The following is a 14,667-nucleotide window of genomic DNA, read 5'->3' on the forward strand; positions in this document are numbered from 1 at the left end:
TGCTCTGCCTGCTCCATGCCTAGGGCTCAGGTAGAAAGGATTACCAAACAGGTGGCTCACAATCTCTCCTCCTGCTCTCTCTGGCCTTCTTTACAGGCCACTAAACTGACCCCCTCCTCCAAAGCTGGCTCAGAGTTGGCTCAAAGTCTGGGATTGATTGCAAGTTCAAGGCCAGTCTCAGTAGTTTAAGGAGGCCCTAAGCAATTTAGTAAGAACCTGTCTCAAAATAAAAAAATGAGGGCTGGGGTTGCGGCTCAGTAGTAGAGCGTTTGCCTAGCATGCGTGAGGCACTGTGGAAATAAACAAAATAAAGGTATTATGTCCATCTACAAGTAAATTTTTAAAAAATAAAAAATGAAAAGGACTGGGGATATGGCTCAGTGGTTAAGCTCCCCTGGGTTCAATCCCTCAAAGTTGGCTCAAAGTCTGGCTCTAGCCAGATCCCACCTCCTTGGTGGCCCTCCCTCCTCCTTTCTGAACCCATCCACAGTTACTCCAAGACAACTCAGAGCCCCAGCATCCACAACTCATTACTGCAAAAGCTTCCTCCTCTCTGGCTCCATTTACTCCCACATTCCAATCTCTGACATTCCCAGAGGCTCCCCTGAGCACACAGATTCTGCTTCTCAACCCACACAGACCATTAGATTTGTCTGGGGCACTTCTAAAAATTACTGGCTCCACCTTGATTGGTCCGGGGTGGGGCTCCATGGAGCATTTTTAAAAAGCTTTCCAGGCCATGTGGTTTGCAGGTGCAAACCAGAGATAAGATCTGCAGGCTCCCAATGTGTCAAATCCAAATTTCCCAGCCTGCACTGAGGTCCTCACCTCTCCCCAAACAAAGCTGGATTCTGGCCTCCCTGCACACCCTATCATGGAATCTGAATCTAGTCAGACTCTCACTCATAGGAAGTACTCCACTCCACTGGGCCTGCCAGAGGACCCTTCCTCAAACACTAGAGGTGGCACACACTCAAGAACTACCAAACTATCTACTGCCAACAAAACAAAACCCCCAAGGTTGCTGCCACATCAGAGCTGGTGGCCATCTCAGTCTTCACTGCACTCAGAAAGCATATTACTACCAGGCAGAGCTGCTTCAGGAGCTTGCACACATGCCGGTGGATGGATAGAGAAACACACCACCACCTGCACCATGCGCAAGCTCACCTCAAGCTTTGCCTCCTGCTGTTCCTGGATCTAAAATGCCTTCCTATCTGCCTCTTTCCCTTTCCTTCTCCTTCAAGACTCAACTTAAATCCTACCTTCTCCTTTACTCTTCCAGATTTTTTCTCCATTCTTGGCCTCCTGACAAAGAATCAAACTCACAGCTCAACACATTGCTAGTTTCTGTCTCACAAATTTTAATTTTGTCTTCTCAATTAGACTAAGCTCCTAGTGGTCAGAAACATGGTTTTTCATTTACACCCAGCAATTTGACTCCAAAGGCCATGTATTACAAATTTTCCAGGCTGACACTGACCTCAGATATCCTGCCCTACTGTCACAAAACTGTCCTTGAAATGCCTATACTTCTACGTCTCCTGGCTACCTCTTGTAAAGTAGTATAAAAATTCTTTTCTGACATGGTTTTTCAAATTTTTGACCCAAAGTAGAGTCACTATATCCCAGAACAGCTCTGGTATCAAACAGGCACACAGGGAGGACCTGCTTTCAAGAAAAAAATGGGAATCACATTTAGCCTGTCAGCATTCCTTTATACTGCTATGACTGCTGGAGTGGGGGATGGGGCTATCATTTAACAGCAACATTCTGCTCACACTGATTTATTCACTTCAGAGTCCTAGAGTTTACAAAACAACAAACTAATCCAAATCTCCAGAGCCTCTCACAAGTGCAGGACAGGCACCAACACAAAGCTATCTACCATCCTTGGATCAAGAGCTGCAGGCAGTTTTCAAATCTTGGAAAAGTGCCCACACCATAGCCTCCTTAGGACACTGCTGAGAAAACTACCCACTGGCTAGAACACATGTGGTAACTGCCTACCAAGGAAGGGGATTCTTTATATTTTTATTTACATGGAACTTTTTAAGCACACCAAGTTCTTCTGCATGAATTTGATCACCCTTTTAACAACAGCATTACCAGAGCATTATTTTAGTCCTTTGGTACCCATGTGTAATGTTTACAGAACCAGTGTACAGAGCTTCAGGCTTACCAAGAAAAAAGAAAAGTCCCCTTCCCTCAAAGAGCAATTTAGACAATTATTTTAACACAGCTTTGCAAACACAAAAACCCTTACCAGCCCACACAGAGTTCCTCCCAGTCAACCCAGCTGGATTACCCTCAGGTCCCTGTTGCACACATCCAGGCTGCTGAGCATCTCTGAATTTACTTCTGTGATCCTGGACAGGGAGGTGAGCTGTTGTCATAGAAATGACTTCATAAAGCTCCAAAATGAGACAGGTATAGGACTGAATTCAGGTCCTGTGAGTCACTTGGGTAGGTGCACATGGCCAAACTCACCCCCTCAAAATCTCAGCAGGCTCATCTGTGAAATTCCTACTTATGAAGGCTGCTATGAGGGTGAAGTGAGATAATGGGAGCACAATACAGAGTGAAGGAGTGGAAATGATGTGGTTCTGTGTCTGACACAGGTAGGGCACTGATACTAACTGGAGCACTCAAAGGCTGTGTGGCCTGGGGCCACAAATGCAAAAAGAGAAACTTGATAGGCTTTACAGGACAGGCAGAGATACTGTGCATAAAAGGCATAACTAGGGCCTAGCACACAGAAGACATTAAAAAACCAACAGAGCTCACACGCATACCACCCCCAATGTTTGTTTTTGAAGGATAAGCTAACTACTACTAGGCAAAAGGTATATTTTTTCCCAAACTCTAAACATCAAAAAATATTAAATCAATCGGAATTGTTAGGAGTGACTTTCCATTAAACACCAATAGCCCATCACTAATGGCCCCATGAGATTCTGCTCAGAAGCATCACCACCACCATTTTCCCTAACCTCTCTCCAAGCTGCATTTCTAAAAAGCCTCAATAGCGAACATATTGCCAGATGTGTAGGTTTGATGAACCTGCTTTTCCAACAGAAAGGCTAACTGCCTTTTGGTAGGCCACCGACATTCCCTTCTTTAAGGAAAGCGTTCCAACTAATGTACATAATGCTTAATAATGCCTGTGACCACAGTCCCAAGTTACAATCAAGAAATAACAAAGTGAAAACATCTCTCTGAGAACCCAAATTTCCTTTCCAAGTCACACCACCATCTTCAGAGTGAATATTTAGAAGCATTTCAGAAGTAGAAAAGTGTCATTTTGCATTTCCTCTGCACTACTGGTTGGTGCTAGACACCCAAGTGCCTGCTTCGTCAGTCCTCAGGCCAGAGTTCCCAAGTCTGATCCTTTCCAAGGATCAGCAGCACTTGGAAACTAGTTAAAAACACACACTCCAAGGCATCACATACTATATGGAAACACTGCAGTAGAGCCCAGCAATGTGTTGACCCAGCCAGCCTTTGGGTGATTCTGATGCACACTACAGTCTGAGAAACACAGCAAGTCTATTCCATGAAGTGGTCATTGCCAGCCTCACTTTATAGATGAGGAAACCAAACTTCAATGATCGAAGTGCCACAAGTCACCTAGCCAAAAGGCCCCCTAGTACCCATATCTGATTTCAAAGCCATCTGCCACATTGGCCTTTGTAGACAAACTGTGGTGCCATTTGGTGCTCTCAGATACAAAACTGCCATGTTGTGACAACGACAATACCAAAAAGCAGTGGGAGCAAGAGGAAAGATGCAGTCTTGCACTTAGAAGCGATTAATTATAAATGACTTTAAATCTACACCATGCATTAGCCCTAGATGGCCAGCCATTCCCCAGGATGAGCCTATTTTCCCCTGCTCTATTGATCAACTGGGCTACATGAACAGGAGATAGGAGTCCCTTATATTTCAGCCCTCTGTGTGCCCAATTCCTTACACTGCTTTGAATAGAATTAAGTTACCTGTTCTGTGTCTAGAATAGGCTTTAAAGTGCTGCTATACACACTGCCTAGACCAGGACCAACAGGAAATGGAACCAGCCAAAGGCCTTTGTGCACAAAGCAGGCTCCAGTACCTGGAAGCACTGGGGATGAGTCACCCAAAGAATCTAATGCATATAGAGAACATTGTAACAATGCTGCAAATCTGGTTCAAAAAAGGAGGCTTCCCCCCACCCCAATCAAATTCTAATCTAGAGTCCGTCTGATAAAGTGGCCCATTAAATTACTGACATTCAAACTGCAGTGCTTTCATAGATCCTAATGTTAGGAGAAAGCCAGAAATCTCATTCACAATTCCCAATCTTCTGAGAAAATATGATGGTGATTTCCAGATCAGATTTATCCTATAATATAAATGAACAGTCATTATTCTATGGCAGTTTCTACAGGAACTACTAGAATAGAAAGGGACCCAGGTCTGGGAATCATACAGACCTCATTTGAATCCTTGGTTATGCCCAGCAGGTCTTCCTACATTACTTAATCTTTCTGAGTCTCAGTTTTGCCACTCACAGATGGATGGTAATATCTATGCTAAATGCTGATGTGAAATCATAGGGAGTTTTTTTGTTTGTTTTGCTGTTGCTTTCTTTTAAAGGCTGCTGAAACAGCTTTGAAAACTTATACAATGCAAGAAGACTTAATCACTTATCTGGAAATAAGTATGAGCAAACACATCCATAGATGGAAGCAATATTCAATACACACTTACTTTCACATACACTCATGTCAAAGTATTTGTTTTTCTAAATTTCTCTTTTAGACACCATGGAACAAGCTAATTAAGAAATAAAATTCTGCTGGGCACAGTGGCACATAAATGTCTGCAATCTCCACAACTCAGGAGTGAGGCAGAAGGATCACAAGTTTAAGGCCAGTCTCAGCAACTTAGTGAGACACTGTCTCAAAAAATAAAAATAAAAAGGGCTAGAGATATAGCTCAGCAGTACAGCACCCTGGGTTTTATCCTCAGTACCAAAAAAAGAAAAAGAAAAAAAAAAGAGAGAGAGAGAGAGAGAGAAATAAAGAAAACTCCACAGACTATCAAAAAGCTTGTCAATTTTTAAAAACACAACAGATGGACATGGTCATTTCACAAATGCATCTGACAAAAACAAAATGTGAGAATTTCAATTATAACATCCTGCATTACTTGCAGTACATCACTTCTTCCCTGAGACTGGGTTTCTCAATTGAGGGCACAGGTATAATAATATTCTTGAGTCCAACACACCTGTTCAAATGCCAGTCCTGTCACTGGCCATGTGATCTAGGGCACATGACTTAAGCCCACTGGGTCTCAGTTAACTCATCTGTAGAAGGGGAATGTGTGACTGATACATGACTGCTGGACCAACTGTAGTGGTTTATGCAAAAACAAAACAATAGTGGAGCCTGCAGAAGGGATTAATAAAAATGTGTTCCCCTGCCCCAAGGACTACTTGTAACAGACTTTTACTAAGCACTTGCCATATGTCACAGGCTGATCCAGACCCTACAGAAGTAAAGGAAAGAGAGGGCAACCACTGGCTTCAAAGATGTCACAGTATCACAAATGCCTCAGACACAAAGGTGCAAAGTGCTCCAACACTATGTGGGGTGAGGAGTCTAGGAGAGCAGAGGAGAGGGACCCAAATACCAGTGGAGTTCACTGGCAAAGGCTTGATAGAGAGGTTTGTTTGAACTGAACGTATGAGTTAAAAGTTCAACAGACAAATGGAAGTAGAACTACAATTCCTCACATCCTCTCCAATCTCAAACCGCTAAATCCAAGCTCTTTGACTTCCCCAAGGCTCAGATCACCAGGTATTGATGGCACTAAATAATTATTCATACCCCATCAACATGAGAGAAAGGCTCTGGGAAGGAATGAGAACTGCCAAAACACTTAGAAACATTTCTGGCGCATCCCAAAAGCATGACAATGACAATTCCATGGTTCTTCATGGAATTCACTCTCTTAGCACTTTAGTCCACAAAGAACTGAAAGTTACAAGTCCTCCTAATATATTTTCAAAAAAAACAAAAGACCCTTTAACTTTTAGGAAAGCCAAAACATTAAAATAAATCAGTGTCCCAACAACTTTTCAACTACTTTTGCAGGAATCTTCATTCTTGGGAAATCCATGTCTCATTATGAAAGAAGGTTACATAAGAGGCAACCATATTTCTACACTTTCTAAAGGATGGGTCACTTTTCAAGACTGCTAACCATGCTAGTATTATCACATAAAAGTTTCACATTTCCTCACACCTCAAATGCTTGGTGGAAGAGAGTGCCCATAGAGCTACTCATCCCTCCAGCACAGGGTTCAGGGAGGCAAAAAGCCTCAGGAGAGACAGGTACATCCCATAGGACTTGCTCTGGGTCCCGGGGCTTGTAGGATGCAGGCAGCCTGAATCATGCCTTAGAATAATTTATACTTTACCAAACTCTTTATAGATTGTAGTTGTTGTTGTTGTTGTTCTGGGGATTAAACCCAGAGGCACTCTACAACTAGCTACATCCCCACCCCTTCTTAATTTTTTTATTTTGAGACAAGGTCTTGCTAAATTGCTGAGGCTGGCCTCAAACTTGGATCCTTCCTACCTCAGCCTCCCCAGCAGCAGGTGTACATCAATTTGCCCAGCTTACCAAACTTTTTAATAGCCAATGCCCAGGCAGACTGATAAAGATAACCAGCCCACTTTTAAAATAAGGAAACAAACTTTGACAATGTCAAAGTAAAAATGCTGACAAGTAAAAGCTGACATCTAGTTGTATTTCACCAACACAATCATTTGTCCCAAACACAAGCAACTAAACAAGTACCATTCAGAAACTAATTGTAGTTCGTTTTGATGTTTATTTAAATACAGATGAAAACTTAATTATCAGTGCAAACTCAATCACTACTGTGCAGGATTCAGTATATGATTCTGTCAGTACCTATCATTCCATCTCTAGAACTACAAGATGCCAAATCTTCGTTACATTATATAATGGAGGGGTGTAGACAATTAAAATTCACCTTTTTCAAACATTTCAATCCCCTCTTCCAACTCTTCTTTCACAGGGTATTTTCTGCAAGTGGAAAGAAAGCATTCATACCTCTCATCTTTTCCTGCACATTTTCTTGTGCGAATGTTAAAAATAAAAGGCAGGCGGTGGGATGGGGGGGGGGAGTCTAAAATCTCTAAAATTTTCTTAATTGTCATGAGGAGCTAGCTTCCAGCTCTGGCACTGACACAGCATCGCTGTGTGCCCTTGGGCAAATCACTGTATATCTGGGCCTCAGTTTCTTCCATCAGAAACCCAGTGAGGGTTTTTAAGCCCTCTCTTCTTTTTAACACAGATTTCAAATGCGTCCCCAAGGCAGCACACAGTGAAGGGACCTGCGGACTCAGTCAGGGGTCATGGAATGAACTTTCACAGGCTCTGCTGGGGTATCTAGGGAGCTTAAGCTCCCCCCCTGCAAAGCCACTGGGCCAACTTCAGGTCGAAAACAAAAACCTGTTGGCATGGACTCCTCTAGGAAAGGCCTGCCTCTCCCAACGCGCTGGACTCCTGCTCCCAGGGAGCCACCCCAAGGGAAAAGAGATGGCTGGCCCCCACGCACCATTCACCCACCCCGATTAGCCGAGGAAGACCGCCGGGGCCAGGTCTCTGCCATCCCACGCGGAACAAAAGGCAGCTGGAGCTTGGCTCTGCCGCCCCCGTCCCCTCTGTGCTGTGCGAGTGGGGGCTGGGGAGGGGGAAACCTAGTCCTCCGGGAAGGAAAGGGCCCCCCGCCCCGCTCCAGCCAGCAAGAGAAGGATATGAGCCGGGATCCTGGACAGAGAAGGGGACCCTCCCCCCGATTCCTAGAGGGAGGCCGGGCTGTGCTCTGCCTGGAGGCGGGAGGGAGACCTGGCTGGGCTCCGGAGGAAGGGACTTGCCTGGCCCCAGAGAGGAGAGGAATGTGCTCTGGGGAGAGGGGCGGGGTTGTTCCAAACCCAAGAGAGCTCCCAGATCTGAAGAGAAGGGAAGGAAGCCCCGGACTCCCAAGAATATAAAAGGAAGAGCTTCCAGATAGGGAACCGGGGTGGGGGGGGGGGGGGCTGCAGCGGAAAGAGGGATCCAGATGAGGAGGGGTCCACGCTCCAGCTTGTGGGGCGGGCCTACTTAGAAAGAAGACGGTCCCGCCCGGAGTGGTGTCAAGAAGCCGGGGCGGCGGCAGCGGTGCATGCTTCGGGGGGTCTTGCCAGCTTGGGGACAGCCTGCGCTCTGGGGGCGTCCGCGCCCTGGGCGAGGGAGGGCCCGTACCCTGTGGTCCCGCTCCAGCTCCTGAGTCCCTCAGGTCCCACTCACCTCCGCTCTTCCCGGCCGCTGCGAATACGCGGCTGGAGCTCTGGCAGCGCTGGAGAGGCGGGAACCACCGGAACCCGCGGAGCCACCGCTGCAGCCGCGTCTGGCTCGGTTTGACACCCACACACCAGCCAACATGGCGGCCGGGAGGGGGCGCGCCGGCGGCGTGCGCGCGCCCGGCGGCCCCGCCCCTCCGAGCCCGCCGAGGCCCCGCCCCTGAGACCCCGCCGGCGTCCCCACCGAGAGGCCCCACCCACTCGCTCCGAGGGCTAAGCCCACGTGTGGCCGGGCGTGCCAGAGCCGGGGCGGAGGTCCCGCCCACTCACGCGCCACCCCTGGTTTTGTGCTCACAGAACCCACCACGGCCCGCCCCGCACTCCCACGGCGCCCCACGACTTTCGCCCGAATCCCAAAGACGACCCCCCCCCCAAAACCCTGACTCGAACACCAGCCCTGGCAAATTCCTACCCAGACCTAAACCCTCTGCAGTCTTCACTCAGAACCTGGGAAGTCCCGCCGCCCCGTAGGTCCCCTCAATGCCACACACGCATGACCGACACCCACACGCACAGACCCTTGCCCCACCAAAGACTCTTAAAACTCTTGTTATCCTTGCAGTTGAAAGTGTTGTGAGGGTTCAGCCTTCTCTGGGGAGGCGGGGACTGAGAGGGGAGCCTCCCAGGGCACCCTGGTCGTGGATGATTTCTTGAGTTCACAAGTTGTGTCCGCTTTGTGAAAATTCACTCATGGGCCCTTTCGATTTGTATACTTCTAAACGTGTCTCGTATTTCAAAAAATATATATACTAAAAACTATTCTGGGAAGGGGTCCATAGGCTTCAGTAGACTGCCAAAGGGGTTTCCCAGAGGTTTACAGACACCCCTCTTGCAGGCCCGCCTGGGGTGTGTGTGTGTACACGTACACACGGGTACACAAGAACAGCAAACCACCTTTCCTCCTTGGTTCCACCAGCACCTGCTACGTGTCCAACCAGTGTACTGGGACACAGGAAGGGACAACCCCAAATGCCTGGAATGAGAGGGAGCCTGAGAAAGGCTACTGGGGGAGGCTCTTAGAGGGGTGGAGCTGGAGGCTGCACTTTAAAGCTGCTGCTCTAGCCTAGGTGGGAGTTAGCAGAGACCCCGTCACAGGCGGATCTGGGACATGAATCAGGGCTTTTAAGGGAGTAGAGGACACCATCCCTGCTACCAGGGTGACATCACATTTTACCAAGCTCAGACTTCAGGGAAACTTTGCCCAGAAGGCTCATTCTGCCCTTGCTCACTAAGGTAAGTCACTAGACTTCTCTGAGCCACACACTTATTTTTCCTATAAAGAAGTCAAATGGACAATTGTACCCCTTATGGGTCTTATAAGTTGAGATTTAGAATTATTTTCTTTAGCAAAAATACAATAAAATGGGGGTGGAGGGACCCTAACACATCTGCAAACCCACATGACCACTTTTCCTTTGGAAAATCCCAACACTGGGAAGTTTTAGATGCTAGACATCCCTCCCTAGGATTAGCTGTGGCTCCCACTGTTCAGTGTCCCTTCTTCACCAGAACAGTGAATCACACTTCACATGCCTGCCTTGCACTGGGAACTGTCACTCCATTTTAAACTTAATCTACCAGGTAGGGACAGAGAAGTATAAGTGGCTTTCCCTCCCCATCATAAGTTCATAGTCAATGCTCCAAAAGACAGGTTAACAAGAGAAAAGCCTTCAGAATAAAGACTGCAAGGCCCAGGGAAAGTTGTTTATTTTTATGCTTAAGTTTGATAAAGAATGAGCAGCCCTGTAAAAATGTGACCCTGTAGAAATGACCTAATGTAATTGATTGAGTGCAGCAAGTAGCAAAGGCTGTCTAGGTTCTTCTTGGTCTCTGAGTAGCATTCCTTCCTCCAAGGTATAGGACAGGATGCCCTCTAGAATGAGGGTTTTATGACCTACTGTCAGATAAGATAGGTTAGAAGATTTCTCAATGACCAGCTCTTACACACGAAAGAGAAAGTTAGAGTAGTGGGTCTGGGGTTTATGGCTGGCTTTGGTGGAGAGGGGTACTAATTCCTATGACCTGCCTTGGGTGGGGGGTGGAGGAGCTGGAGAAAGAAAGGCAGAAAAAGTTCAGAGAGAGAGAGAGAGACTGCTTATGAGCCTCTCCAATATCCTTCAGTTCAAAGTACTCAGGATGCCAAAGTGCCATACTTCAGAGCATCACTTTCTAAGCCCCAAAAACCCATTTCCAGGAAGAATGTCCCCATCCAGTCCAACATTCCTTATGAGCCCCTGGTCTTTGCTAGAATTTCAAGGAGTGCAGAACTGTGCACAGAAATCACAGAGCTGCCTCATTTTACAACTTTGAATGAGTTATAACACATATCTGATGTGTGGTCCGGAGTCCACATGTATTGTCCCAAACCAGCACTCCTCTGATCTGTATGACAGAGCTCCCCCACCATCCAACTTGGTAGTGTTGGGGATGAAACCCAGGGCCCCCTGCACACGCTAGGCAGAGGCTGTACCACTGAGCCAAACCCCATCCCTAGAACATCCTTCGATGATGAAACTATACCCTATCTGTGCCATCCAGTGGGGTGGTCGCTAGTTACATATGGGTAATAAGCACCTGATTTGTCATGTGTGATTAAGCTGAGGTTTTTTTAAAAACTTTAATTTTCATTTATTTACATTTAAATTAGTCACCTGTAGCTAGATGCTATCATACTGAACAATGCTGGTGAAAAAAAAAAAAAAAAAAAACAACTTATGGGATTCTACAAGGTGCACATTCTTATTGTCCACATTTTAAGAAACCAAAAGAAAAAAAGAAAAAGGGGGGTGGGGAGGGTGTTTGAAGAGCTGTTGGCCACAGGGATAGATTTTTCTCTATACACCACCCGGCAAGCAAGTAGCAAGTGTGTGTAGCCACAAAGATAAGCTGTGTGCTTTGGAAACAGAGCTGGATACAGATAAAGAGGTGGTGGACTAACATACAGGACAGGAAAGTGAGTTGGAGAGGATTGGGCCAGCCTGAGGAGGTGGGGGGAGGGATTCCTGCATCCAGACAGAAGGCCACCACCCTCCCACAAGGTCAGAGGCAACATTCCTACATTCTTCCAAGTCATTCCCCTTTCCCAATCCCCCATTGGAAGCATATCACCCTTCCTCTGGTTCCCTTTCTCAATTCATCCCCATAAAAATTCCTTGAGGTTAATAGCCTTTTGGCCAGGTGAGAAAACTGAGGCAGCGCATGTCAGTCCTGGGATTCAAATTCAGTTTCTGCCAAGTCCAGAGGGTAGAAGCATTCTTGGAGATAAGGGTACAGGATAAGCCAGATGTTTTGCCTGTGCATGAAACATCCAAGCCTACAAAGGCTCTCAAGAATTTGGAGGTTTGTTCCCATGAAGAATGAGGTGGAATGGCTGGGACTGGCCAGAGGGGTGAAGAAGAAGATATAGGCCAGAGATTTCTCTGAGATTAAGAAAGGAGGACTTCAAGGAGGGAGAGACTTGGAAGGAAGATTGGCAGACAGCAGGGAAAGGCTGCTTGCCCAGTGGAAAGCATTGCCTGGTGAAGCAGGGGGTCCCAACCCCAGTGTGGAAATGTAATTCCAGCCACTTAGAACCTGAGGCAGGAGGACTGCAAGTTCAAGGGCAGCCTGGGCATCTTAGTGAGACCTTGTCTCAAAATAAAAAACCAAAAGGATATTTTGTAGTAAAATGAATCTGGGTTCAGTCCTCAGTACCAATAAATAAATAAATTATTATTTTTTTTAAGTGTTGGAGACTGAACCCAGGGCCAAGACCATGCTAACCACCTGCTTTACCACTGAGCTACATTCCTAGGCCCACTAAACCCATAATTCTGCTTGAATTTACGCAATGCTTTTTTTCCAGAGCATTCATCACACCTGATAAACAAGTGTCAATGATCTTCATCAGTTTTCCTCCCTAGAGTGTAATGTGTAATTATAAAAATAGCATCCACATAAGACATACTTTCTGATTCTATGGTGCACCTTTTCTGTCTCTTTCTGACCATTAATCTTCAGGCTTTTTTCCCTACAGAGAAGATTCCAAACAAGACAGATCATTTTTTAAACTTTTTTTTCCCAAGATCTACCTTGAACTATTACATGGACTAAACATGACCATTATTTCATAAACATCCTATGGAAAAGTCACACTTTCCCCATTTTACAGATGAGCAAAGTGAGATGCAGACAGGGGCCATTAGCTGGTGGCCCTGCTAATGATTTTGAGGTTGAGATTTTCACAAAAGTCAGTTCAAGGAGCTGGGGTTGTGGCTCAGTGGTAGAGAGCATGCCTAGCAAGTGTGAGGCAATCGGTTCGATCCTCAGCACTATATAAAAATAAATAAAATAAAGGTATTTTTTAAAAGTCAGTTTGAGTTTCTCCCCACTGTGTACTATGGTGAACCCATTCTTTGGAAATGCACATGCATGGGACCTATCTGCTAGAGACTCGAGGCATGATCTGAGAAGACCATAGTTTCTTTCTGGCTTCAGAAAGGTACTGTGCGTGATTTCTCAGAAATTTTACAGACAAGCTGAACACACTTCATAAAGCTTCCAGTTTGGGTAGACTTAAAACATAGCCACCCAAAACTATGACCCAAAGAAATCTTCTCAGAAGAGTGGCGTTGGAAGCCAAGTGTGGTGGTGCATGACTCTAATCCCAATCACTGGAGAGGCCAAGGCAAGAGGTGCTCAAGTTAGAAGCCAGCCTCAGCAATTTAGTGAGACCCTGTCTCAAAATGAAAAGTAATAACAGGCTGGAGGTGTGATTCAGTGGTAGAGTGCCACTGGGTTCAAACCCCAGTACCTTAAAAAAAAAAAAAAAAAAAAAAAAAAGGATTTGAGCTGAGCCTTTAAGGGTGGCTAATTATTAGCTAAGCAGAGAGGAGGAAGCAATTTAGGCAGAGGGAACAGGCTGAGCGGAGACCAGGAGGCACAAAATCATGGACCAGTGATGCAGTGTAGCGGGACTGTGGGATGGATAGGAGGAGGAAGTGAAACTCGGGAGAGATGGACTAAAGTTGCAGCTTTTGAGGGCACCTTTATCTTTATCATTCCCAGGTGGACATAGTCCTGGCAGAGAATGCCCCATCTCTCTGGCTATAGTGGTCTGGGGATGGGCATGTGACCAAAGGCCAGCCAATAAGAGCTTTCTCTAAGATATTAGCAAAAACCATTGGGAAAGAGGCCCTCTCTGCTTCTGAGATCATGGGCAACAAAGACCCTGGAAGCCTGGAGCTAACAGCAATCTTCTTCATCACCTCACAGAAATAATTCTCCACACCTCCTGTTCAAATAAGCCCAGGAACCAGGGGACCAGAGCCAGCGGGGTCAGGCTAATGTCACTGAAGACTTCTTTCTTTCTTCCTTTTATTTATTTATTTATTTTTGTCCTGGGATTGAACCCAGGAGCACTTTACCAATGAACTACATGACAAGCCCTTTTTAAATTTTGAGACAGGGTCTCATTAAATTGTCCAAACTCGGTTTGAATCTGTAATCCTCCTGCTTCAGCTTCCTGAGTAGCTAGGATCACAGGTGTGTACCACTACACCCAGCACGAATGCAAGATATCTTTGAAGGAAAATAGGAAGAATATTGTCTGATATGTTGGGAAAAATTGCTTGACAGGGGCTGGGATTGTGGCTCAGCAGTGGAGCACTCGCCTAGCACAGGCGGGATCCGGGTTCGATCCTCAGCACCACATAAAAATAAAGGTATTGTGTTGTGTCCATCTACACCTAAAAAATAAATATTAAATAAAAATTTCTTGAGTTCTCCAGCCTCCCGATTTGGTTGCTTTTCTATGCAGACACTGCCATAATCTGGTTCCTTATAGAGGCCACATGGTGATAGTTGAACATATGGGTCCTCAGAACCAAGAGGTCTCTGGGTTCAGATTTAGACTAGTGTCACCCACTTCCCAGCTGTGTGACCAAGATCACACAGGTCATCGTTCCCCTCTGAGCCTCGAATTACCCTTTTCACTCCACTGAGATGATGGACAGAGAATCAATGCAGAGAAGGCACTGATAAATTTATGAGTCAGGGTGGTTAGAGGTTTGCCAAGAGGGTTGGACTTTTTGTGCTGCAAGAGGCTGGAGAAAAAGGCTGGTAGAGTGGAGTGTCAGACTCTACCAGTCAAGCCAGAGGCCGTGGAACATTTCTCCAGGCCAGCCCTCCCTGCTTCCTTTGTGTCTCTGCTCATGCATGCAACCACCACTACCTGAGCTCCTTTTCTTCAATGCTGGGGACCTGGAGC

The 14,667-nt window shown here is 46.2% G+C and overlaps 1 protein-coding gene across 4 annotated transcripts in view; it reads right to left on the reverse strand.

Annotated features, from left to right (window-relative positions):
* Nucleotides 1-8,514, reverse strand: part of Epn2 (epsin 2) — an 87,429-nt gene extending 78,915 nt beyond the window's left edge. For 3 of the 4 annotated variants that reach the window (XM_077800394.1, XM_026380327.2, XM_026380325.2), the window contains exon 1: nt 8,368-8,514. The gene's annotated coding sequence lies outside the window, so the exon portion shown is untranslated. Of the gene's footprint in view, nt 1-7,048; nt 7,102-8,367 lie in introns of all 4 variants that reach the window. The other variant, XM_026380326.2, reaches the window with a different exon arrangement.
* Nucleotides 8,515-14,667: the final 6,153 nt, after the last annotated feature.

Source organism: Urocitellus parryii, chromosome 7 (assembly GCF_045843805.1).
Source record: "Urocitellus parryii isolate mUroPar1 chromosome 7, mUroPar1.hap1, whole genome shotgun sequence".
NCBI lineage: Eukaryota > Metazoa > Chordata > Mammalia > Rodentia > Sciuridae > Urocitellus > Urocitellus parryii.